This window comes from Diceros bicornis, unplaced genomic scaffold (genome assembly GCF_020826845.1).
Source record: "Diceros bicornis minor isolate mBicDic1 unplaced genomic scaffold, mDicBic1.mat.cur scaffold_111_ctg1, whole genome shotgun sequence".
NCBI lineage: Eukaryota > Metazoa > Chordata > Mammalia > Perissodactyla > Rhinocerotidae > Diceros > Diceros bicornis.
In genome coordinates this window covers 163,693-190,199 of record NW_026691037.1, presented here as the reverse complement: position 1 = coordinate 190,199, position 26,507 = coordinate 163,693, and the positions used below count along the sequence as shown (strand labels likewise).

Genomic DNA, 26,507 nt, shown 5'->3' with positions numbered 1-26,507 from the left:
TCCAAATCTTCCTTGTCCTTTACTGTCTTTTGAAAAACTGGTACTGTAAAACTTCATCAAGTTTTTATTAATTGTAAAAAAACTATCTTATCTAATGAAAAGTGTCCATTATTATATATCTAATTATAAATATAGTATAATTTTAAGTGTATGGCTTTATTATCCAGTTGTTTACATTAACTGAGCTACTCAACATTACAGTCCTACTTTAATGAATAGATAAAAATAATTTTAATTAAATTATTGAAGTACCTGAAATCTAATTTATATACTTATTTCATAAATAGCAATTATACTATATTAAGTTTAGAGTGTTTCTAAACTTTTAGGCTGAAAATAATTATTTTGCCTAATTAGGTAGATATGCCATTGAAATTTCACTTACTATTAATTTTCTTAGCAAAATTTTCATTGAAAACATAAAGGTGAATTTCAGTTAAGCCCCTCTTCAAATTAATATTCATTCATAATTAATGAAATTTGAAATAAAATATTTTATATGTTAATAGTGACAACATTTAAATAACAAAAAATTAAGTGTGCAGGAAAATATTTATCATGATATTTTCTAAAATGAAAAGAATAGGGAAGCTTGAAGAAAAGAGCTTACAAACAAATATATCCTTTTCCACCAGCCCCTTGTCAACCTTAATTACTTTTTAAGCCTTAGCATTACAAAATAATCAATTTAGAAAATAGACCTATCAATATTCTGCCCCAAGTAATTCTTCATACATTTTAGATAAAGGTAGAAGAGCAAAACTACAGAGAGAGGCAAATATATAGACTGATATGGTATGAGCTTCCTTCCCATCTTTTCCGGCCACCAGAACCTTCCCTTTCTGAACTTTTCATTTCCTCTGTAAATGTCGACCAACCTTAACAGTCTGATCATAAGACGGACCAACTCCCTCCCAGATTCCCCCACCACCGCCACCAGAAAATGCTGAAAAGGAGATTCAGTCTTACTGCCACTATTGGCCATACATTAGGAACAAGACCTGAATAAAAGCAGAAGCAATGGGATACCTACCAGTCAGCTCATCCCCTGTGCCACCATATCTAATCTGATGCTTATTTAACAAATGTTAAATTTAACCTTTCTTTGATTTAACCCTTTTTCCATCCTGGCAAAGTTAGTACAACATTGGAAAGAGATTAGCATTCATATGTTTTTTCAGAAAGTAGAAATAATAAATACCCAAAAGGAGTAAATGATTTTAGGAGCAGGAGAAGATTTACAAATTGTCCCTTTATCAAAAGAACACTACAATCTCCTTATTCACACACATACCTGTGTTGAGTTACTGATAGAATGACATAAAAATATGATTTAAAATAATAATAATAATAATCAGGGCTAGATACTGGCCCAGGATATTTGTCTCTATCTCAGTGTAAAGGTTCTTAGCACAATCATAAAACATAAGTTTTCTTGGTTTCTGTTTGGCTTGGTTTGGTTTCAGAATAATTCTTCTTGCCCATCTAATGTAAGGGAACTGGCAACAAATATTAATGTGAAAATTAAAAATTCAAACTTCATTTTAAAATTTATTTCTATTTTTAATATAACCAGAAGATCAAATTTTTCCAGCACCACCACTATCACTTTCTTTTAGAATGCCAAAGTCTAACCCCAATGTGGGGACTTAGGAACCAATCCATCCTTTTGCCAGTTAGGTGGCCTTGGGGGAGAAATTGTCCATTAGCTTTCTCTCCATTTCTTTCCCCCTTCCACTCTTCTCTGTAACAGCCTGAGCACATCAGCATTTCTCTATGGAAAAGAAGCAGTCATCATTGAAGATATTTGATGAGCAAAACTGAAAACTAACGAAATGAGAAAGATTAAGAGACTGTGAGTAACTCACCACCTAGGAACTAAACAGGAGTAAATGAGTACAAAATGGCTCTGAAATATGTGGAAATGAATGGTTGTACTCCTTGGGTATTCTAGATTACATTTTCAAGCACTAAAAGAAAATAATACTTCCAAACTCACTTCTTAAAACTAATTTCAGAATTTCCATTATACTGCAATCCGGATGTGTCTTGTAACATTTACATGTGTAAGGAAGGAAACATAAGTTGCTCTCATCACGCTCTGGGCAATGTTTAGTGCATTTCCAATGCCAGTCCCTTAGGGACAATGGTCAGCTCTCCTGCCTTTTCTTTTCCCTTAAAGACTAGTAAACACCACACTAGATTAGAAGCCCCACTAATTAAGAAATACAGAAGAAAGAACATTCATGCCTCTTGAACAATGAATGCCCTACCCTATAAACGGGTAGTCTGATTTATATTATTTGAGTTTAGTTAGCAAGAAGGGGATCAAATTTTTTTAATCCATAGTTTAAGATATTTGCTGTTGCTTAGAGATAGAGAAATGAGAAAATAAAATCCAACCCCCTCAACTTCATCAAGTCACAGAAAAACACCAAAGCAGACTAGGATAACAGCCAAGAATTGAAGTATAATTTACCAATGTGAATCATGAAATTTACAGATTCATTTTCTATATGGAGAGAATTTAAGAATGCATATGAGTATAATTGCAAAACAATACATAAAAGCTTGAGTCTAACAAAATGTTATTTTAAGGGTTCTATAATATGGTTGGATATGCTCTTAAGATCTAATTTGTATATAAAACAGATATGTTTATGAGTTTCTTTATAACTCTTCGCAATATGTTATATAATAATTTTACTTGGTCAACAAATATTTTAGAGATAGTTATTACTATTCAGAGGTGGTTCGTAGAAATATTGGGTATAATGGAATGCCTCAAACAAAGAGTAGCACTTAAAGAATTTTATGAGAAAGGAAAAGACAGAGATTAATAAAATGTATACACTTGAACAGCATTTTTAATGCACCGGAAAGATGCTGTGCTATGTACATGCAACATTTGAATTAATAAAACACTACATATACCCCAAACATCTTTATGTATACCAAAGCCTTTGATAACTAGCTCTGAAAACCTCTATGCATGTCTATGCCTATTTTATTATCATGCACGTGAAAATTAGTTACTCAAATCATTCTGTGTAGCACTGAGAATATCTGAGAGCCTGCTTTTTAGAAAGAAAGTGGACAGTCACACTCAACAAACAAATTAAAAATGACAATAGCATTCCTTTTGGTTATTCTTTCTCACTCAGTTCATTCTTGCTGGTTAAGGTATAGAAGGAAGGAAGATAAACAAGTCCTTCTCCAAAGATGTTTACTTGCTCTAGAAGCTACCATGAATTTAATTAAGTGCCACCCACCCCTTCTCTGCAGAAGCCTTAAAAAAAAATATTAAAAGGCTGTTTAGTTTTCATAGATAGAGTCTTCTAGATCAACTCTTGAGAAAGGCTAAGAATGTCTCCCATATTCCATTAGCTTGTCTCTAGTTTGATTTCAAAAGACTCTAATTCTCAAGGCAGCCAGGGGCCACAAAAAAAGGTAGGGAGCAGAGAATATCAGAAAAAAAGAAAACGTAAGCAAACTCAAGAAGAATTAAAAAGAATGAAAAGACTCAGAAATGTCTTTCTCTTTTCTTTTACTTTGAGATTATCATAATTTCATTCTTTAGAATCTTTCCTTTTTCTTTATCTAACTTCCATTATATTACTTCTTGGCCATGAGATAATACCTACTTAATCTGCCTAGCATTTATGTCTATGTCAGATCATTTAGTTACACCCTTCTGCCTCCACTCCCTGAAACAGGCCCTCCATAACCACAACCACACCCCAGGCATTAGGAAGTTGATTAGGAAGATTAGATTAGGAAACTGAGGCCCAGAGAGACTGAGCCTTGGCCATTGCCTTGAAATTTAATTGTCTTCTTATGATCAAATGTAAAGTTTTGATATTTTGCACATATATTGTCAACTAACCCCTAATGCAACACCAGGGAGCTAATAAGCTCTATCAAGACGCATACCCAAGTTTCTCTGGCAGTCACCTTATTAACTGCTTCTTTTTGAAAGAATTTACAGGGATATCTCAGTGTAAAGCCAAAAAAGAAACAGAGTTGAGGAAGACTGGCAACTCAAAAAGCCTTATCTAATTATTTCAGATAGAATAACCTCCCACTACTTATTTCTATATCTGATTGTTTTATTTCCTCTTTAAAATTCATCTTTAATGAAAAAAATATAGAATATTCAGAATTTTTACCTAGAGGAGATCCTATATGAATCCTTTTATTTTTCTCCCAGAAGTAGAATAATTCAAACCAAGAAAAGAACAAAACTGAAAAGATTAAAAAAAAATTATACCCACACATAATAGTTGACTCTTTTCCTCACCATTCTGCACCTTTATCTGCTGAATTTTTTTAAAAACCATCAATTTAAAAACATGTAACTTGCACTTTTATTCTCTAGTTCTTTTATGTCTGTATGTTTTCCAACACATTATGCACTGTTGTACATATTAATTGCATTTTTAATATAAATGTATTCTTTTGCATTAATAGTTTAAACCTGTAGACCATTCATTATGATTAGTTATTTGAAGTAAACAAATGAGTCCTTGAAATCAGTTTGTTATATACCACGAGGAGAGAGATTGTTCAGTAAATACAATTGATAAACTATGGGACTGAGGACCTCTGCTGGCAGTTTTAAGGCATTATTTTTTTTAAACCATAATACTGACAAGAGGAAAGGTGAAACTCTCTCTTTAATCTGAAGTATTCCTTTTTACTTAGAATCCTTTAATTGCCTTCCTAAAACTTTAATTATTGGTTCTACCGCACTTTCAGCAATTTGAGTCTTTCATTTCCACAACAGTTGCTTTACTTTTTAAAAAGAAAAACATTAAAAGTAAGACTATTGGATGAAAATATTAATTTTAATATTATTAATGTTTTAAAGCAAATTAAATTTGTTCATGAATAATAACTTCATTTTTATTTGACATAGTGGCTGCATACAGATATATTTAGATGAAGTGTGTATATATAGATATAGATACATCCTCATGACACAGAACATGGAATTTAGTATCAAATTAGAATAAAATTTTAATAACATAATTAAGAAATTTCTCATTTTTCCAGAAACTAGACTTGTTTCATACGTAATATATATCTAGACACCCTTGGAAGACAAGTTTTTATCTAAATGTTCAGAGCAATTTTTTAAAGCTTGAAAAAGCAATTGGACTGGTAACCCTTCACTCCACTTCACCCTAATGTCACTTACTTGTGCATTCTTTCTATTATTCATAAATTCATGTATTATTACGACTGAAAGAGACCTTAGAAGTCGTATAGTTCAGCCCTTTCATTTTACAAGGAAGACATCTGAGACCCATAGAGATGAACAACAGCCTCTACCTGTCCTTGCCAAGTCAGGGCGAGATGAACAGATAACTCCCAGAGACACTCATCTGCTAGGGACATATCTCCTCAAGCAAGAGAAGGGACATGGACAGCAGAGTTGCAGCTCTGGGCCACAAGAACCCAGTTCTGCTGTGGATACAGGAAGACCTAATCTGAGCTTGGTTCCAAGCATTCAAGCTGCTAGGAGGAAGTTTGGATTCAGGGGCAGGAGCAATAATAGTAATCATGACAAACGTTATTGAGCACCAAGTATGTGCTAGGCAGGCACAGTCCTAAGCACTTGACATGGGATAACTCACGTAATCATCACAGCTATCCTGCATAGGATAAAACTGCTAGTATAATTAAGGAAACTGAGGCACAGAGAGATTGAGCCACTTCCCCAAGGTCACTCAGTGAAGGTTCAAATCCATGCAGTATGGATCCACAGCTCATGCTCTTAATCTCACATTATGAGAAAACATAACAAGTCCAAAAATTGGTCCCAAAGGGTCCATCCTAGAATTATAGGTGCCCTGCATAACCTTGAATCAGATAGAGATCTCCCACAGCCCAATTCTATTAGATCTAGAATTCTAGAAATTTAAGAGCTGGAAAGGGCCTTGGCGAACATGTAATCTGGTGCTCTTTAATCTCTTTTGGTTTACAGACTTCTTTGAAAATCTGCTAAAAGGAATAAAACTTGTCCTCTGAAAAATGCATCAACACACATGATGGCACAGCAACAGACACACACAATTATGCATAAAATTTTGTGTTGCTTATGGAATCTCTGAATCCCATTTCTAGATCTTAGGGGACCACAGGACCCCAGATTTAAAATTTCTGACTTAGACCAACCTTCACAATTCACATTTTATATAAAATTGTCTGTCTCGTATCTCTGTACTCAAAGCAAAGAGGCTAGCTTTGTAAGTGACAGTGCTGTCTGACTGTTTTCATGTGATGGCACATATAGAAAATGATAATACTGCATGGCACCCAGGCATAAAGAAAGAAACCTTCTCAAGACCAGAGGTGACCGGCCCCAAGAACCCAGCATCCCCAGACCTCACCAAACCACCCAAGGACTGAGAAGAATCAATATCTCCAAATATCCACACCCAATCACAGCATAGCTGTTGGGAAGGCCTGCCTCAGAGTCCTCCACTAGATGACAAACTGCAAACTGGCTTAGGACACCAGGGCTTAAATTTCCTTCTCACTCCCGAATCCACTTAAAATTCTCACTCCCACACTAGCCCCAACTTAGTTTACATTTTAAACCTCACTTCCCAGATCTTCAAAATAATAGCTAGATGGGGCCAGCCCAGGGGCGTAGTAGTTAAGTTCGTGCACACTGCTTCAGCAGCCTGGGGTTCACAGATTCGGATCCCAGGTGTGGACCTGTGCACCGCTTATCAAGCCATGCTGTGGCAGGCGTCCCACATATAAAGTAGAGGAAGATGGGCACAGATGTTGGCCCAAGGCCAATCTTCCTCAGCAAAAAAAAAAAAAAAAAAGAGGAGGATTGGCAACAGATGTTAGCTCAGAGCTAGTCTTCCTCACCAAAAAAAAAAAAATCCTAACAAAATAATAGCTAGATGTATTAGTTATTGATTGCTGCTTAACAAATTAACCCAAACTTAGTGACTTAAAAGAGAAGTATTTATTATCTCACAGTTTGGGTGGGCAGCAGCTTAGCTCAGTGGTTCTGGCTCATCGTCTCTCCATCAGGCTGCAGTCGGAGTGTCAGGTGGGGCTGCAGTTATCCGAGGCTTGACTGGGTCAGGAGGATCTGCTTCCAAGCTCAAGCAGAGAGCTATCGGCAGGAAGCTTCAGTTCCTCGCCACCTAGGCCTCTCTGGGACTGCACACAACATGGCTTCCCCCATGGCAAGTAATACCAAGAGAGACAGAGAACCTCAAATGGAAACTGCAATCTTTTTATCACTTAATCTCAGAAGTGACGCTTCTGCTGTATTTGATTGTCACACAGACCAACACAGGCACAGTGTAGGAAGGAACTGCACCAGGGTGTGAATACCAGGAGGTGGGGTCATTGGGTGCCATCTCAGAGGCTGGCTACCACACTAGTGTTTATTGAGTGTCTACTCACTTACAAGCACATATTTATAAAGTATTATCTCATTTATTTTTTACAGTAGTACTCTGAGATAGATATCCCCATTTCACCATATTGGTCAAAGAGCCTAAGACCAAGGGATGTTAATTGCCCAAGGTCATACAGATAATAAGTGGCAGAAGAGAAAGTCAAAACAAGGCCTATCTGTCTATAAAGATTCACATTCTTTTCAACATGTTATTATATTTCCATGATGTGCTTTGCCTTCCTGAATCTCAATTTTTCTAGACCTCATTTCTCATCTATGAACCCCCTGTCATTTTCTTTTCAGTTCTGACCCATCATTCTATATTTTGCCCACTCGTGCTGCCAATTCCACACCCTCTGATTACTTAGGTCAACAGCACTTCCTCAGACCATATTTCACCCCATCTTCTCAATAATCATGTGAGATGTGCAAAGCATTATGTATCAAAATATAATTGTAACTTTAGTAATAGCTATTGTTTAAAAAGATGTAAAAAAGAAAAGTGTAAAGATGTTGAAGAACAAACCTGAAACATGTAATTGTTTCATTTGCAGAGATTAACAAGTGTATTCCACTGCCAGTAAAAACAGGCTGAAGTTTCAGTGCGGAAGGAGAATGAGGCAAAGTGCAGGTGCCACTGAGATGATTTCCACACGTTTCCTGAAGACTCTACTGATTAAAATGGATACACAACAAGCTACAGGATGAAAGTGGCCCTGTAGAATATCAGCTGGCCATTCAAGTTGTCACTTCAAAACAAACAGGAGTCAAATATGAGAAACTGCCTCACTTGCTGGCCTTTCTGTCTACCAGCTGCACTAAGTAGGTTTTACTGAATGGACTGGTGGGTGTATATTAATTAAAGGAATCCCATCCTAATACCCACCTATCCAGGTATTAACTTCCCTGGATATCAATTGGTCAACATGATATGAGCCAAGTAGATATGTCTAATCTAGTTTTCTTTCCACATATAAAAGAGCCTTAAAAATTGTGCTTCTTGAGATGCATCAAATCTGAAGTTACCCCTCTCTGGTCACTCTGAATAGGCAGTGGTAAAAATGTGTTGGAAAGATGGCGTATGCATATGTGTGCGTGCATTTGTGCATGTGTGTGAGTATGTGTATGTTTGCATGAACGTTGTTCTGTGATTAACAGTGAAAATCAGACTTCTTGTCCTATTTGTACATTGTTCTAAGTCACTCTCACTAAAGTCATGCATTTGTAGATATGACTTTCCCATTTTGGGGGAGCAGGGGATGTAGTCATAATCTTCCCCAACTTAGAAAAAACCCTGAAGCTTAGACAGAAGTTGTGGACCATATAGAAGAACCAAGACTTAAACTCATGTCTCCAAGCTCTAAATCTAATTCTCTGTCTACTACACCAAAGCAGAGAATCACAATCAGAGAAAAACTATTGGGAGACGAAGGGCTTATGATATCGAAGTAAGAAATAGTATCTCCTTTCTCCATCTGATTTTAAAATTAAACAAGAAAAGGAGGTCCTCAAATTCTTTGAAGGGATAGAGCAATCTTACAAACACTGAAAAAAGCTAAATGGTATAGCCCACCAGCCTTAAAATATTTTTACCACTGTCTAAAATGTTCTCTAATTAGTTTCATTGTATTCTTTCCAAGAGACCCTTTATAAGACAAATGTTAATTTCTCAATTAGGAGCACTATACATTAATTCATGTGATGAAATAACCATGTTAGTATAAGCTAGTGCAGAAATTTTCATCGTCCATGGAATCCTGCAGCCTCTGGAACAGGATCTTATAAACTTCCTGGAAGACGAGGTGCGTGGGTGAGTCTCTACCTCTCCCGTACGTCTTCTTTTACAGAGCTATCTCATGATTTTGTCAGTTTTATGTGTTGACATTTTGTTTGAATAAAGAGTTACATTGTTTTTAAAACTCTGAAAACCACTGTATTAATTCATATTATAAGTTCTCTTTTGGTATGAAGATGCTGGGTAAACATTACATCCCTAGGACAAGTAGAAGGAATCACAGGACAAGGCCATTGAAAAAAATCAAACCCAGGGAAAATGTGAAATTCATGAATTCTGTCAATAGAGGGAGTGCTAGGCAAGTATGGAACTCAGAAACAAAAATTTAAAATGAGGAGACAATTCCAATGAGATGAGGTGGTGAAGGGTTTTCCTCTCCCATCTGCAAGACTCAGGGTTTGTTGTATGCTGGGGCTGGCCCTGCAAAAACTGGTGTGCAGCCCTCCAAAAGAAGCTATGTTCAGTGTAAATCTTGAATGTTTTCAAGAACATCTTTGGCAGAGATCTTATGAAGCTAGGAAGGATACAACTGTGCCAGCAAGTTATATATAAAATGCATAAACCTGAGCACAGAGGATTTTTACAGGAGTGAAACTATTCAGTGTGATACTACAATGGTGGATGCATGTCATTATACATTTGCCAAAACCCACAGCATGTACAACACCAAGAGTGAACCCTAATGTAAACTATGGACTTTGCGTGATAATGATGTGTTGATATAGGTTCATCAATTGTAACAAATGCACCACTCTGGTAGAGGATGTTGATAATGGAAGAGGCTATGCATATGTCAGGACAAGGAATACATGGAAAATCTCTACACCTTCTCATCACTTTTACTGTGAACTCTTGCTCCAAAAAATACAGTCTATTTAAAAAATCTGTAAACTTGTCTTTTCCCACTATCAATTGTTATTAGTGAGAAAATTGGATATATAAAGGCCAATTTTGCCCAACTGCTCTGTACCACACACAGATTACAAATTTGTAGTTTTTTTCTAGAGACCTATAAACTATTCTCTCTTAACTATGTTTCTCCCATTAAGAATGAAGAAAGACCTTCATCAAGAGAGGTGGCAAAAGTAATCAATTATCTAGGAAATCAATTATCTAGGAAATGCAAATAAGAGTTTCCCCCTCATCTGAAGTGACAATGGTCATAATATTGCCCTTTATTTATATAGCTCTCAAAAGAGTTTTTACATCAAAAGACCACTCACGTGGTCATCAAAATTACCCTAAAACATGTGTAGAGTAATGAGAAATGAGAAAATCATGCCTCAGAGTATTAAGTGACTTTCCCAAAGTTGTGCCACCTGTATGTTGAACCAAACCTTTTGCTCTTAGACAGATGCCAGGATTCCTGTTAAGAGGGAGAAGAGGGAGAAGACATGAAAAAAATCCAAGTCTGGGCTGATTCTTCGCAAATTTGGTAACAGAAAGGGTAGGTGCCTTTCTCCCAAGGCAAATCCTTCATCTTTATTTTAGATCCTATCCAATCCTACTTCCCAGGAATTGTACTTAATCAATGATACCCTATTCTTATTTCTCTTCATATCTCCATTTCTACTGGATTTTTTCCTCTGATATATATATGTGACTATCCCAAGTCTCTCAAATACCAAACGAATAAACCAAACTTTTCTTGACCCTATGTCCTACTTAGATAGACACCATTCTATCTCTTCTCAGTTAACCTTCTCAAAGACAGTCTATAATAATTGTCTCCACTTTCTGACCTCTTATTTATCCTTCAGCCCACTCCCCTGTGCCTTCTACTTCTTCTATGCCATTGAAATAATTATTGCCCACTTAACCAGTGACATTTTTATCAATAATCCCAATGGGAATTTCTCAGTTTTGAATGACTGGACTTTTGAGCTGGTTTTGACAAAAAATTGATTGCTGTCGTCTTATTGATACTCTTTCCTTCCTTGGCTTTTGTGTTGGAGGAGGATGGAATGGAAAAGGAAAAGAAAGCTTTCAAGACAAAAACAACAACATATATAAAGACTCCAGGGCACAAGGGAAGTGAATCAAAGAATTAAAGGATAGCTATTGTGATTGGAATATAGATAGCAGGGGTGAGCATAGCAGAAGGTGAGCTGGAAAGGTAGGTAGAAACTAGGTAATGCAGACCATTTTTAAGACTTTAGATTTTACCCTAAGCAGAAAGGATGAAAACTGAGGAAGGACGTGATATAAATAGTTCACTAAAGACCACCCTGGCTACAGTCAGGAGAAAACATTGGTAGGTTGGATAGTGTGGACAGGCCACGTAGGAGGCTACTGTAATAGTTCAAGTAAAGACGATGATGGTTGAAAATAGGCCGGGGGTGATGGAGATGAAGAGAAATAGCTGGAGGCCACTTTATTCTGGTTTTGATCTGACTTTTCTGGCCACTTCTTTTTTTCCATGTGACTCCTAATTTACCATCCCTAAAATATCGATGTCACCCAAGATTAACTTTTTTCTACCTTTGAACCTTCTTCATTTCATTATTCACCATTGTATCTAAGTTAGACATATATATTAGTATCACTTGTATAACTTTCAAAATAAAAATATGTCCAGAACTTATTTCTTCTAGCATTTGGCATACGCGATGGCCATGAGAATGGGCCTCTCAGATCTCTGCCTGCAGGCAGTGTAACTGCGTCAGTTCACTCAGGGCCCCAGCAGCGCTCTGAAACCATCACAGTTTTATTGAGGCCATGCTGGAGGCCAGGCATTTCCCTAATTAATGAATTTCTTCTACATTTAACCCTATCTCGGTGTCTGTTTCCTGGATGACTCAAACTAAGCTCAGCTGTACCAAGAGTAAACCAAGATAAAGGCAGTAAGATCAAAATTTGGGTTGGTTACCCTGCTACCTGGCAGTTGAATAGGATGTCATCTGGTTAGTAGAGTGGGCACGGATTGTCCTTGACACAAGGTGGCAGCACAAATGTTAAAATTTCAACTGTAGAAACCTGGGGAAATGTCCCGGTGGAGGAGAATGCTATGCCATGTGCAATGATAGGCATTTGAAAAATGATCCTAGTCATTGCCAAGTTGTTTTGACACACTGCAGAAGGATAATGAGAGACTAAGGGATGTTAACAAGCCGTTAAGGGTTAAATGTGAAAGCACTATGTCCTCTCTAATAACCCACAGGATGTCCTTATCTCAAATAGAAGAAGGGCAGACAGACATAGCTGAGCGGTAAGCTAAAGACTTAATTGTTAGTCTTAGAGTCCCAGAGATGTAGGAATGCTCAGCCAAGGCAGGTGTGTTATGTAAAAGTCAGCTTCCTGGTAGGAAAACCTAAGGCCCTTAAACATCCCGAATGGATGCCCCTGAGGATGTTGACTCTGCAACCCCTGAGACCTACAGATTTACACAAGTGGTCCACACTTCCCTAATAAGAGCTATCACTTCTGCCTTGCTAGAACATGCTGCAGAGGCCTCTCCCTCACAAAGCATTATGTGCTCCTCTCAGGAACTTCCTATTTGATCTACCAGGCTGATAACTACCAGAGGTAAAACCCAGCAGAACCGGATGGGATACATAATGGATCAGATAAGAGAGGAAAGAGATGATATACCTAAAGAGTTGCAAGAATTAGTCAGCATTTGCCAGCAGGAGCTAAGGGAGAACTCCTAGCACAGGGTTTTGAAGGTATTTGATCAAGTGAAGGAAGACTATAAGACTGGAAAAGCAATAATTCAGTGATATGGGGGCATTTTCTTGGGACACAGGATTTAGCACCTTAGCAATGGCTCCAGGCCAATTCACTGCTGGGATGACTCTTAGAGGGCTGGAAAAAATGACAGCCACTGTCAACAAAGCGGAAATGCCTGATTTGTCCTAGCAGAAAATAGAGAAAGGAATAGAGACACTGGGAGAAGTGGAATAATATGTGAGGGCAGAAGAACTACCAGAGGATTATGTTCCATGGGAGGGCCCAGAGTCCACACTGTTCACCAAGGCCATCAGGAATGTGCTGGTGAGAGGGGCGCCCGCACCACTGAAAAGTTCAGTGGCAGCTCTCCTCGCAGACCAGGTATGGTGGCAGGAAAGACCTTCACGGAACTGGGCTAGTTTTATCTGAGGAGATGATGGGATCCTGAAGTAATTGAGATCAGGTGGTGTGATGCTCAACTGCTGGACCCACAAGGCTACAATTACTACGAGGACCAGCAAGGTCAGAGGGGTAGCCAAGGCCACTGGACATGCAAGGAGTTGAGACAGTTAATAGAGAATGGTTGAGGGCCAGCCCCGTGGCTTAGCGGTTAAGTGCGCACGCTCTGCTGCTGGTGGCCCGGGTTCGGATCCGAGCGCGCACCGACGCACCTCTTCTCCAGCCATGCTGAGGCCACGTCCCACATGCAGCAACTAGAAGGATGTGCAGCTATGACATACAAACTATCTACTGGGGCATTGGGGTGGGGGGGAAATAGAGAATGGTGAACCAAAAAGCAAAATAGACAGCCAGCCAACCAAGGTGTTGTTAACGTCTCTAATGTTAGGGAGAGGGGAGCAAGAATGGAGGAACAGCACATCACATTGAAGGTGATTGCTCCAATAAAAATTTACAATCTTTTGCTCATTTTCCAGACCTGAGCTGATTTTCAGGATCAGAATTGGAACCCATTGGCTGAAAAGATGGCCAGGCCCCTAGGAAGAAGACCCTGCATTATATACTGGTGATGATTTTCCCAGGCCTTTCCCCAAAGGGACATATAGCCATTTACTTGGGTGAATGAACACTGGGAAAAGAATAAACATTTGTTGATGATTTAAGAGAAGAAAGCAAGCTGGCAAGAAGGCCAGAAGAGTTAGGGAAGGTTTTAAGAAGAAAATAGGCTGAATCAATAGGATTAATTCCCATCTACTACTTATCATTTTAAAAAGCTGTGAATCAAGTTATAGAAAGTATATTCTATGACCACAGTGAAATTCAATTTGAATTCAATAACAGAAAGATATCTGGAAATCCCCAAATACTTGGAAACTAAATAGCACAGTTCTCAATATCTCACAGTTCTGAATACATCAAAAGAGAAATAACAAAATATTGTGAAATAATTAAAATAGAACATATCAAAATTTATAAGATACAGCTATTGCCTGTATAAAATACTCTCTGCCTCAGTCTGTAATAATTTTAATTAGTTTACTTTTATTCGGTTTAGTATCTAGAATATAAACTCTGAGAGCAACAATTTCCTCTTTTTCTACACTGTATCCCCAGTTCCTAGCATAATGCTCAGTCCCAATTAAAGAAATATATATGTAGATGAACTCCACCACTCAGAAGCAACCACTACAAAAATTTAAGTGCATATGCTTCCAGAATTTTCTAGGTATGTATAAAAATATTCATATTATTTTTTACAATAATGGAATAATATTATCCACATCCATTGTAGACATTTCCCCAATTAACAATATATTGAGAAGCAATTTAAGTGTGAATAAATAAAGATATACATCACTTTTTAGTGGTTGTATAATATTGTATTATATATATTTATCATATCATAAATTCTGGTTATTATTCAATCTCTAGCCATGGACATTTAGCCTTCTGGTTTTTTATACTAAAAAAATAATGCAATAACTCACACACACACATCATACTTATCTGACTATTTTTTTAAGGAAAAATTTCTACAGTTACAATGGCTCACTTAAAAGGTATACAGATGTAAATGTTTGATACAAAATGACAAATTCTAGAAATAATAATGTACAAATTTCACAACATATTAACCTAGATATTTTTTTTTAAAAGCGATTATCTTGATCTTGGAGTCAAGTGTACATCGATAATTCTATTTGCCCCTTTCACTCAAGTAATGGTTAAAATGACAATTTTTCTTTGCAGCTTCCTAGTAGTCCATTAATAAATATTGCTAACAATTGTGCATTTTAAGATTTTTTAAACAAGCTGTTTTTGTTGTTATTTACAAACTGTTGATGAATGAAACCACAGTACCAATAAGGCTAATTGTTGAGCAGAATGAACTTGATCAAGCACTTATTTTGCAAATGCCTTAAAATTCGAGCAGACTACTTGATGTAAAAAATATTTACTCGAGGATGAAGCTATTCTTTCTCTTCTCCTACAGATCTTTTGTAGCTACTTTGGAAAGTAAGTGCTCTAGGAACCAAATTCCAAGTTTAATACACTGTTATTCCAAAATAGTATTCATTTTAGCCTCAATTTCTCCATTGACAAGATACAGATTATTATCACTTGTTAGCACTTGTATAATAGCTGCCTGGCAGAAAAATGATGGGATGTATGTCAGATAACTACTAGATTCCCCCACATTAGTTCCAGGCACTTTACACTACTATAATTCTTGTAATCTCACCAGGAGATAAGTAGGAATATTATGAATGAAGGAACTGGAGCAACAAAAATTTAATAGTCAGGGGGCCAGCCTGGTGGTGAGTTAAGTTCCCGCATTCCGCTTCAGCAGCCCCGGGGTTCATGGGTTCAGATCCCGAGTGCGGACCTACTCACCACTTACCAAGCCAGGCTGTGGCGGCATCCCACATATAAAAGGGAAGAAGATGGGCACAGATGTTAGCTCAGGGCCAATCTTCCTCAGCAAAAATAGGAGGCTTGGCAACAGATGTTAGCTCAGGGCTGATCTTCCTCAGCAAAACAAAACAAAACAAACAAACAAACAAAATTTAATACTCAGTAGTCAAATAGGCAGAAAAAACCCGATCATAACTTAGATTTTCCCACATCACATTTCAGCTGTCAAATAACTGGCCCCTGAACAGGAAAATGCAGTGGATCATGTTCGTAACTAGTAAGTGATTCTTTGAATGTGACAGGATTTAAATAGCACTCGATAACTCAGATTTGGAGAATAGATGGCACCAGTCCTACATTCCAAAGGGAGGTTAAAGCAGGATCAAATCCTAAGCAGGATTTGGATATGCAAATAAGGCATCTGAGAAACTGTTTTGCTCCCCCATCCCAGGATCATGTGGGGTCACACAGACCCCTTAGCCAATCTGTCACCTCCAGCCAAAAAAAAAAATGAGATTGAAGAGAAAAGGGAAGGCAAAGATTAGAAGAGATTAGGAGGAGGAAGGAGGTTGCTGTGGCCCACTATGCATGCACTAACACCACCCTGAAGCCTGTGGAGAGGGGCATTGATGGCGTAGTCAGAAAGCTTGAGATATTTGCTCTGGAATTTGGAGATCACACCTGCCTGATATCAGACTCACGCCTGATAAATCTGCCTGGCCTGGTGGCTGACCATGGCTGGCCTATCTCTCTGAAGACTGAATCAAGAGAGATTGTTCCATTGTAGTCGATGTGTACCTGACACAAGAGACAATTGGCCTGGGTGTTGTCCTGCTCAAGAAGATTGCTTTCCTACATGAGATAATCCAGCAGGGAGTAAACCCTCTAAATTCGTAAGAATTAAAGGAGGAGCTATACACAGTCAGCCAGAAAATGTATTCCTCAGCATCAGGGAAAGGTAGGTGCAGTATCTCCAATGATGGAGGAGGGAAGGTGCAGTGCTCTCCAAAGGGCACACAGAACACTTTTGCCAGTAAAAGTTGACTTTACACATCTGCCATGGCCAGAGGAAACCAACACAAATCAGTGCCAGACAAGTAGTGTCCATAAATATATCTGCCTTCCCCACACCTCTTTCAACTCTAGAAAAAGAGTGAGAGGCAACCTCAAGAGTGGGGAAGGAGGAGAAGCACTCTGTGGAGAAATAAAGACGCTAACTAGGCCCCTCTTTCCACAGCTGGTGGCCAATCTAAAGAAGGGGAGAATCTTTAACTTCAATGAACTTAAAAATTCTATTTCATGCAAATAAATATTTGAATGACCTGAGATTGTCCGCAGGACCAAAAAGTAACCTGAAAAGTTATGAAACCAGCTTTAAGTTTATCCATGGAGCAAGAGGAGAATTGGCCCCACAGAAAAAGTAGTATAGAATAATGGGAGATGAAAATTAAGCTGCCTCGTGATTGCACACTCCCTCTGTGTCCCACTATTTCAATATAATGATTCTACACTAAACCAAAAGAAAAGTGTTATTTTTATTAGGCAAAATATAATAGCATCTGTAGACTACAATGCATCAAGTATGACAGTCACAGTCTGTCAAATAACAATTGGATATCCACAATAGGAAAAAGGCAAGTTCTTGTTATGGATCTTCAATTAAAGAGGCATTGTTAAGTAACAGACTTCAGCTTTATAATATGCATATCAATCAGTCTAAAGGTATTGATTAAGCTCCATCTATGTGTCCATTTCTCTTTCCCTCTCCCTCAAAGGAGTAAAGATTCTGATTAAAGAAGCATTAAAACACTTAAAAGGTGTGGTTAAATTAAATTAAAAGTTCAATACAGATTTTGAAATTAAAAAAAAAAGAATATTAGAAGAGGTTAAGAAAGCTTACTTTATGAAAAGTTGAGTTTTAAAAATGTGTGTTTTATTACTCACATAAGCTTGGGTTTGTTTGAATTTGACATGTGCTTATTCCTGAAAATAAATAGGATATTTGAGGGGCCAGCCCCGTGGCTTAGCAGTTAAGTGCACACACTCCGCTGCTGGCCGGGTTCGGATCCTGGGCGCACACCGACGCACCGCTTCTCCGGCCATGCTGAGGCCGCGTCCCACATACAGCAACTAGAAGGATGTGCAGCTGTGACATACAACTATCTACTGGGGCTTTGGGGGGGGAATAAATAAATAAAATTATTTTTTTAAAAAATAGGATATTTGATACTAGAAAATCCTGAAAAAGAGCTAGAAGTAAAGATACTATATCTAATTTATTCAAATCAGCAGGTGGCCCAAATCTATTTACACATCATAAATATTTCAATTATAGAAACAAAAGAAAACAGCAACACAAAAACCAAAGAAATCAACACCACAGAAACTGCTAACAGCATATGATGCTTTTAACCTCTTTAATATAAACATATTTTTCATATATTTTTATTTCTAAATATCTTTAGCAACCATGCATTTTTTTCTTACCTCAGGGTTCACTAACACACGATAAGAAATGGACTTTTTAAACAATTTACTTAAATGCATTTTTATAAAAATAATTTTAACAAAAACTAATTTATTAAATTTAATAATTAACAAATTAGTTAATTAATGTCATTAAATAATTAAATTATCAACTGCAATAAACCTTACAATCATATTTTATTGCTAAATTATTTTTATCTCCAAAAACAAGTAAAAAATGTTAAAAGAGAAACTTAAAAAACAACAAAAATTATACAGGTATACTGTCTGATTCTTTTTGAAATTAGGAGAATATTGAAAAAGAAGGGAAGGAAAAAAGAAGGAGGGGGATAGAGCAAAAGAGGAGAAGTTGAGACAAACCTTAAATAAACAAATAAGCTAATAATATATCAAGTGGTAAATAAACTAAAAATATACGAAATGGTTGCAGTTTCAGTAAGAGCAGGTAACATTTTGATTTACAGAGTCCCATTAAAATTGGATCAATGAAACTCACTAACTAGATTTTATTGACACTATAGGGGGAAAAATCTGTCTATGTCCTGGGGTTCCAAAATGGAAGAATAAATCCAGGAGCTACTAGAGGCCATCCTGCCCACAGAAGATGAGAGCCGGGCTGAGAATAAACACAAAAGAAAGCAGAGCTGCAAGATGGAGAGAAAAATTCCTGTCAACATCTTTGACCCCTTGGATACAACAGGGTCTATGGAACATAGCCCTGCGACTTTCATTTAGGGGAACCAATAAAGCCCCTTTTTTTGTCTAAGCCAAATTGAGTTTTTTTTAATAACACTTGCAAATGAAAGTGTCCTGATTAATGCAATTCAAAAGTGAAATTTATTATACACAAGTAGTTAGAAAGTTGAAACTGATTAGCTGAGTGTTGGTGTGGTAGTGGTTCCAAAGACGTTCATGTCCTAATTCCTGGAACTTGTGAATATGCCACCCTACGTGGTAAAAGGAACTTTGTGGGTGTGATTAAATTAAGAATTTTGAGATGAGGCGATTATCTGGGTAGGCCAACAAGGGTCCTAATAAGAGTGAAGCAGGAGGAGTCAGAGCAGAAAGAGAGCAAGCCAGACGCAGAGACTGGAAGAGGGAAGCAGAGATTAGAGGCATGAGCTTTGAAGACGGAGGAATGGGCCACGAGCCAAAGAATACAGGTGGCCTCTAGAAAAGGGAAACAGATTCTCCCCCCACAGCCTCCAGAAGGAATCAGCCCTGCCGACATCTTGACTTAGCCCAGTGATTTGTACTTCTGGATTCCATAACTGTAAGAGAATACATTTGCGTTATTTAAACCACCAAGTTTCTGGTAATTTGTTATAGCAGCCATTAGAAAATAATAGTAGTTGGGGCTGGCCCAGTGGTGTAGTGGTTAAGTTTGTACGCTCCGCTTCAACAGCCCAGGGTTCACAGGTTCGAATCCCAGGGGCGGACCTATGCACAGCTTATCAAGCCATGTTGTGGTGGCATCCCATATAAAGTAGAGGAAGATGGGCACAGATGTTAGCCCAGGGCCAATCTTCCTCAGCAAAAAGAAGAGTATTGGCAACAGATGTTAGCTCAGGACTAATCTTCCTCACCACAAAAAAAAAAAATGAAAATAATAGTTGGACATTTCATGGAAGCATTTTGTGTGTTATTCCAATATCCTCTACATGATTAAGAGAATTATCCTTCTAACAAAGCTAAAATTAGATTTGGGGTATGCTGAATTGAGAAACAAAATATTGGTTTGTACTTAAATATTTTCTCTACTCTGACTACTGAAAGATCCCAGGAACAGTGATACCCCAATAACAATGAGCACATCTAGCAATCAAATCTTGGTTTCTAAAACCATTCTCCATTAAAAGAAGCAGCACCCATTAGAGAAATGTCTGATTCTGGGGCTGGAGTTGGGAAAGTACAAGATGAGTCTGGAACATCTTTTTGAGCCAGAAAGTAATAAAGTACTCAGTGAATGAAAAGGACACGTCAAACTGACACAGAAGCCAATATAAAGGAACTTCCACTGACCAAATCAAGAACAGTGCGAGCATCAAAATAAATAATAACAAATTACAGCCCATTTTATAAAATAGGAGTTTGTGAATCCATATAAATAAATAGGGAGAAGAGAATCTTATACTATAATGGAAACTAGTAAATATAGAAGGAATGCTTAAATCAGAAAAATCAAATATTTAGCAACCATTATCATAATAATACCATTAATTCAGCCAAAATATATCAATGGATACTAAAATTAATGGGTGAAAGTTTGACAAAGAATAAGATATTTACATATTAAAAGAACCAGAGAAATTGCAAAAAGAAAAAGATAATTATGGCATTAAGCTAGTCCTGAAGTCTAATCTACCCTCTGCATAGAAACTCTCCCCAAATACTTATTAATTATAAAGAGAATCAAGTAACTTTTGAATGGACAAACCTTATAGAGACCACCTCAATCAAAGATTCAAACTGAATATCACCAATGATGGAACAAATTAAAATCATAGACCACCTGATAGGATGCAATAAAAAGAACACACCATCGCTTCTGTGTTTCTGTGATATTCCTGCCACATAACATAATCTGAATCTAAGGAAACATCAGACCTACCCAAATTGAGGAGTATTCTACCAAATAATTGGCCTGTAAAGGTCATGAAAGTCAAGGATGACTGAGATTCAAGATTGAAGGAGATTAAAAAGAAATGACAATTAAATGCAACATGTGGTCCTTGACTGGATCTTTTTGCTATAAAGCATATTATTGGGACAACTGCCAAAACATGAGGGGGTAGGCAACCATCTAGAAGTAATGTAGCAATGTTAATTTCCTGATTTTGATGATTATATGGTATTTAGGTGGGAGCATGTCCTTGCTTTTGCAATTACACATTAAGTATTGGAGCGTAATGGGCATTATGTCAGTAACTTGCTTTCAAATGGTTCAGAGAAAAAAAGTTCATTGTACTATTCTTGCAAATTTTCTACAAGTTTAAAATTATTTTAACATAAAAACACTCAAAACTGTGATTAAATTTTTTGAAAAAATAAACCCAGAAACTACAGTTAGATTTGTGTAGCTCTGATGCCAAAGTCAGCACCATGGACAGACAAGGTTAATTATGTTGTCTTGATTATGCCTGGTTCTTAATAACCAAATCCCAAAAAAGATGTGTATAAGTTAAAAGACCACTTGATGGAATTTGAAGATGCACTAGCCACAACTGTTTCCTCGTTTCAACATCTGTTACTGACACTGATGCATTTCTAATCTCCTCCTCTAGAGAACATAACCTGTGTAGTAGACACCATGGTTGTCTACACGGTATCTATTCCTCCTTCCTCTTTTCTAACACAATCCCACTCTTGCTTAGGCATCTACTCCTCGCACCATCACCAATGTTTTTAAATTTATTTATTTATTTATTTATTGTGTTTGTGTGTGTCTGAGGAAGGACGGCCCTGAGCTAACATCCATGCCAATCCTCCTCTTTTGCTGAGGAAGACCAGCCCTGAGCTAACATCTGTGCCCATCTTCCTCCTCTTTATATGGGATGCCGCCACAGCATGGCCTGACAAGCGGTGTGTCCGTGCTCGCCAGGGATCTGAATCCAGGCCGCCAGCAGCAGAGTGTGCGCACCTAACCACCAAGCCACAGGGCTGGCCCCAATTACCAATGTTTTTAAAAGAAATTTGATGGACCCCGGCACCAGAGTTGGGCCTTACTTATCTAAAAGTAATCCCATTCCCCATGCTAGAGATTGGTTCAGCTAATCCAATTAGTTTGTGGTAGTCCCCTAGCCTCAAAAATTGGTTCAGGAATTAGCTTGTAACCTAATAAGGACCAATGAGTCATGAAGGAGGGTTTTCTGGATGTTTCTGATAAGAAGCTTCTTAGCTTTTAGAAGCAAAATAGAATACTTGCATCTTCTCCATTATATGGAGCCTAGAACCTCTAAAAGGCATTTTACCACCAAGAGGCAAATCAGCCTAAGGAAATCCCATCACTCTAGAAGGAACAAAACCAAGGAAACTGCAAAGAAAAGGAGTTGTACTCATGGTGTTAAGCCAGCCCTGAAACCCATCCTGCCTTTCTATGTTACTTTGTGAGCCAATTTAAACTAGTGGGATTGAACTGAATTTTCTGTTACATACTTCCAAAGTATGCTGATACGATCTGTATTTTCAGGTTTGAAAAGGTGGCACACACAGGCCAATCTTTCCAGGTAATTTCTTATTTTATTCTCCTCTAAAGCCTAATATGAGAATAGTGGGAAGAAGAAGAGAAGGAAAAGAAGGTAAATAGTCTATTAGTTGAAAAGAAATTTGGAGTTAGAAAGGTATTTGCATATACATGTAAAATAGGGAAAAGTATTTTATTTATTTAACAAACATGCATATGGCACTTATGTGTCTGGCACTGTTTAGATGTTTTATAATGTTAACTCACTTAATTCCTATAAAAATTTATGAGAAATTGTTATTACTATCATCCCCATTTTTTTTTTTTTTGTGAGGAAGATCAGCCCTGAGCTAACATCCATGCTAATCCTCCTCTTTTTGCTGAGGAAGACCAGCTCTCAGCTAACATCTATTGCCAATCCTCCTCATTTTTTTCCCCAAAGCCCCAGTAGATAGTTGGATGTCATAGTTGCACATATCATCCCCATTTTTAATTGGAGAAATTGAGGCACGTGGATGTTAAGTAACTGGCCTAAGGTCACAGCTAGCAAGAGGCAGAGCCAGGATTCAAATCACTATGTTATATTAATCCCAGACAGAGAAAAGATCATCTAATGAGGACACTTCAGTATTACGTATGTACAAAAGGATACGGCATGTGGTCAATTCACATGCAAACCTAGGATTTGCATCAGAGAAAATCAACATTTCTCATATATCAGAAAACATAAATGGAACTATTAGTCATTTACCTAAAAAAAGATAATTACTGTATGTCTATGTTTATCTAAAACCAATACATGAATAGATAGTAGCACAAACTCAGTAATTATGAAGTAGGGTCTATTATAGTAGAAAAGCCTGTTAAAAATAGAAAAAGAAAAATTCCTCTTGTTAAAAATAGAGGGTGTTTGGAAGATATAGTGGAAAATGTGAATAATTTTAATTGTCAACTGGGAAACAGTACCAGACACAATTTTCTTTTTTGTCCAATACAATCAAGACTTTGCTTATTCAAGTCTGCCTAATTGACACCTGAACTTCATTTCCCATAACCTTTACCTAATTAGTCTAGTCTATGGTTTCCAGAGAAGGTAGGTCTAACAAATCTTCTCCAGGCTCAGGAGGGAAAGAAAAGCAGCAGGAAGACCTCTCAGCTATGCTAAAGAAAGTCCTGTGTTGTGCCACGGTTTGTATATGACTTAGAGGGGCTGCCTGTCTCCCCTTGAACAAATCCTCTTTGAATATTTCCCTTTCAAAGCTGTCCATCATGGTTGAAGTGAGTGTAGAGAAGAGGCCTAATGATAGAACAAAGAGAAGAAGAGTAAGATGGGAACTCTCTTCCACCCACCATGACTGAAGTGCTCAATGATGCCTTTAAGTGTTTAAATGCTGCACTGTCTAAATTTTAAATCGACAAACATAATATCAAGCATACAGTAAGGTTAACAGCATAATTTAAAATGTCTCTACTTGCTACAAGGAAATTGATCAGAAACAAGCCAGCAGTAAAACTTCACGGGACAGTTTTTAAGCTGCCTGCTCCATTCCAATCAGTCCCCAAAGCCCAGCTACATTCTAAGAAGGCGATCAACATTACTGGTAAACTGTTTTGTTGCTGTTGTAGTTAGCATCTTGATTCTATCTATATCAAATGTGTGTTAACTTTACTTTTTATGTTTTTTCCATTTCTGAATGTCAGAAAACATGTCTTTACATTGATATTCCCCACAGTATGTAGAATATAGCAGCTATTAAACAAATGCATTTGAATAAATGAATTACAAAGACCACGCAGCAGGAGTCGTGAGCAGCGGTCATAATTCATCGCCCTTAACCTGTCTTGCTCCTCTTCTGCGGCACCGCCTGTGGAAAGCAAATGAATGGTTGGTTCTGCTCATTCATAAGCTCAAGTTCATTTTCCTGCCACATTTCAGAAATCGCCTGGTTTCACTGATTGCACGATACGTGAGGCCCTGCTCTGGGGGTTCCTTCAGCCCAGAACGCTCTCTCTTCTCACAGTCTTACCCATTTTTTAAAGTGTATCTCTAAGTGTTCCCTTCCTGACATAGAAGGAACATTAGCTAAATTTAGAAGGACTGAATTTTAGTCCCAACTCTTACTCTGACTTGCTGTGTAATGTTCGACAAGTTATTTAACTTTGTTCAGTATCAGTTTGTTTTTTCAAGTCGAAGGTTGAACTGCAAGGAAAGTTACAAAATGACACCCAATAGGGTTGTATATATGTTTCCTTTGACCACTCTAGTGTGGTGTGTGTGTGTGTTTTAAATTTTAAATGACTTACCAACATTTTAAAGTTGAGTAGAATTTTTTGAGCAGAATCTCAAAAAATACAGAGAAGACATTTTTCTAATTTTATTGCACTTATAAAATAATTTGATTAATAAGTTTATTGTAGGCTTATCATTTTATCTTTGCTTTTATAATATGTTGCTAGTTACAATCTTGACTTATTTGATGGTGAGTAACTGAGCAGGAATGCAATTGCAATTTTAGGTTCCTGTGGGAAAAAGCAATGTGTTTATAATGCATTTTCCAGAAATGAATTGGAAAAAGTAACGGTTATCTTGTGATTTTTGTTATTTTATATGTTCACATGCCCACTAAACTAGATTTAACTCTTGTTATAATTAGTTGTGATTTCAGAGTTTATGAGGTTTGCTGATACAATCAAATTTAGATTGTGGCTAAGGTTGTTAATATTTTCTTAAAAGTAAGTTTAGTTGGTAGCTGTGGAGTATAAATAGTTGAAATTTGGTATCAGCACCAACCAAATTTGGTTCTGTTTTCTCTCAGCTGCTTGTCTTTCACATTAGAAAATAAAGGGGAAAAAGAGCCAAAACTCTTAGTCATGCTTACCAAGTACTTGACGTTAGTTTTCAATTGACATTCAAATAAATTGGAGAAAAGAAAAAATGGTCATAAAGGAGTAATACAGATACATGGAAAATTCTACAGGGGAATTTTACTTTAAAATTCACTGCAAGATTTAAATGAGTGTATACAAGTGTCTGTGTGTGGATTTCTGACACACATTAAATAACATCAATTAGATAGATGTACATGGGATAAAGTAAATAAGTTGCAAACCTATGATTAATGCAATGGTGTTTGTAGGCTTTGAATAGGCTGCCTCTTGGAATTAGGTTAGATAATGTCATCTTCTGAACTAGAATTGAATATGCTTTTATTAAATTAGTATTAGTTATCTGGATAAGTAACACACTGAAATAACATTTGTAATTGTAATGTTAGTGAATCTAGCATTTTAATAGCATTTTATCTAGCATTTTAATAGTCTATTAAAATCCTTTCAGGGAAACAAAAAAATAAATACAAAAAAAAAATAACCTGCAGTCTGTATGACATTTTTAAAAACTAGACCCAAAAGGTAAAAATTCCTTTGTCTCTAGTTCAGCCCTTTCAGGAAACAGAGTTCCTAGGTGTGATGGTTAACTTTATGTGTCAAATTGACTGGGCTACTGGGTGCCCAGATATTTGGTCAAACATTATTCTGGGAGTTTCTGTGAGTGTTCTGGGGTGAGATTAACATTTAAATTGGTCTGAGTAAAGCACATTGCCCTCCCCAATGTGAGTGGGCCAGGCTCATCCAATCTGTTGAAGGCCTGAGAACAAAAATGATGACCCTCCCCTGGGAAGAGACAATTCCTCTACCTGACTGCCTTCAAGCTGGGCTTCAACTTTTTCCCGCCTTCAGACTCGAACTGAAACATCGGCTCTTCCTGGGTCTAACGCCTGCCGGCCTCAGCCTCAGCCTGGAACTACAGCATCAGCTCTCCCGGGTCTCCAGCTTGCTGATCACCCTGCAGATCTTGGGACTTGTCAGCCTCTGTAATCACGTGAGCCAATTTCTCATCATTAATCTATTTTTTATATATATGACCCATTGGTTCTGTTTCTCTGGAGAACCCTAATATACCAGCCTTCCACAACATTAGTTCACTGGTCTGTTCATCACATATGTTCCTATTTTAGAGATGGGTCCATGACACTATCTTATCCTGAAGGCATTATGCTTTAGGAATA

General features: G+C 37.4%; 1 long non-coding RNA gene across 2 annotated transcripts in view; it reads left to right on the top strand.

Annotated features, from left to right (window-relative positions):
- Positions 1-23,572, top strand: part of LOC131402476 (uncharacterized) — a 33,938-nt gene extending 10,366 nt beyond the window's left edge. Inside the window, exons 3-5 of one of the 2 annotated variants that reach the window (XR_009218697.1) lie at positions 10,582-10,674; positions 22,447-22,483; positions 23,558-23,572. This is a non-coding gene — a long non-coding RNA (uncharacterized LOC131402476). Of the gene's footprint in view, positions 1-10,581; positions 10,741-22,446; positions 22,484-23,557 lie in introns of those variants that run through there. The other variant, XR_009218696.1, reaches the window with a different exon arrangement.
- Positions 23,573-26,507: the final 2,935 nt, after the last annotated feature.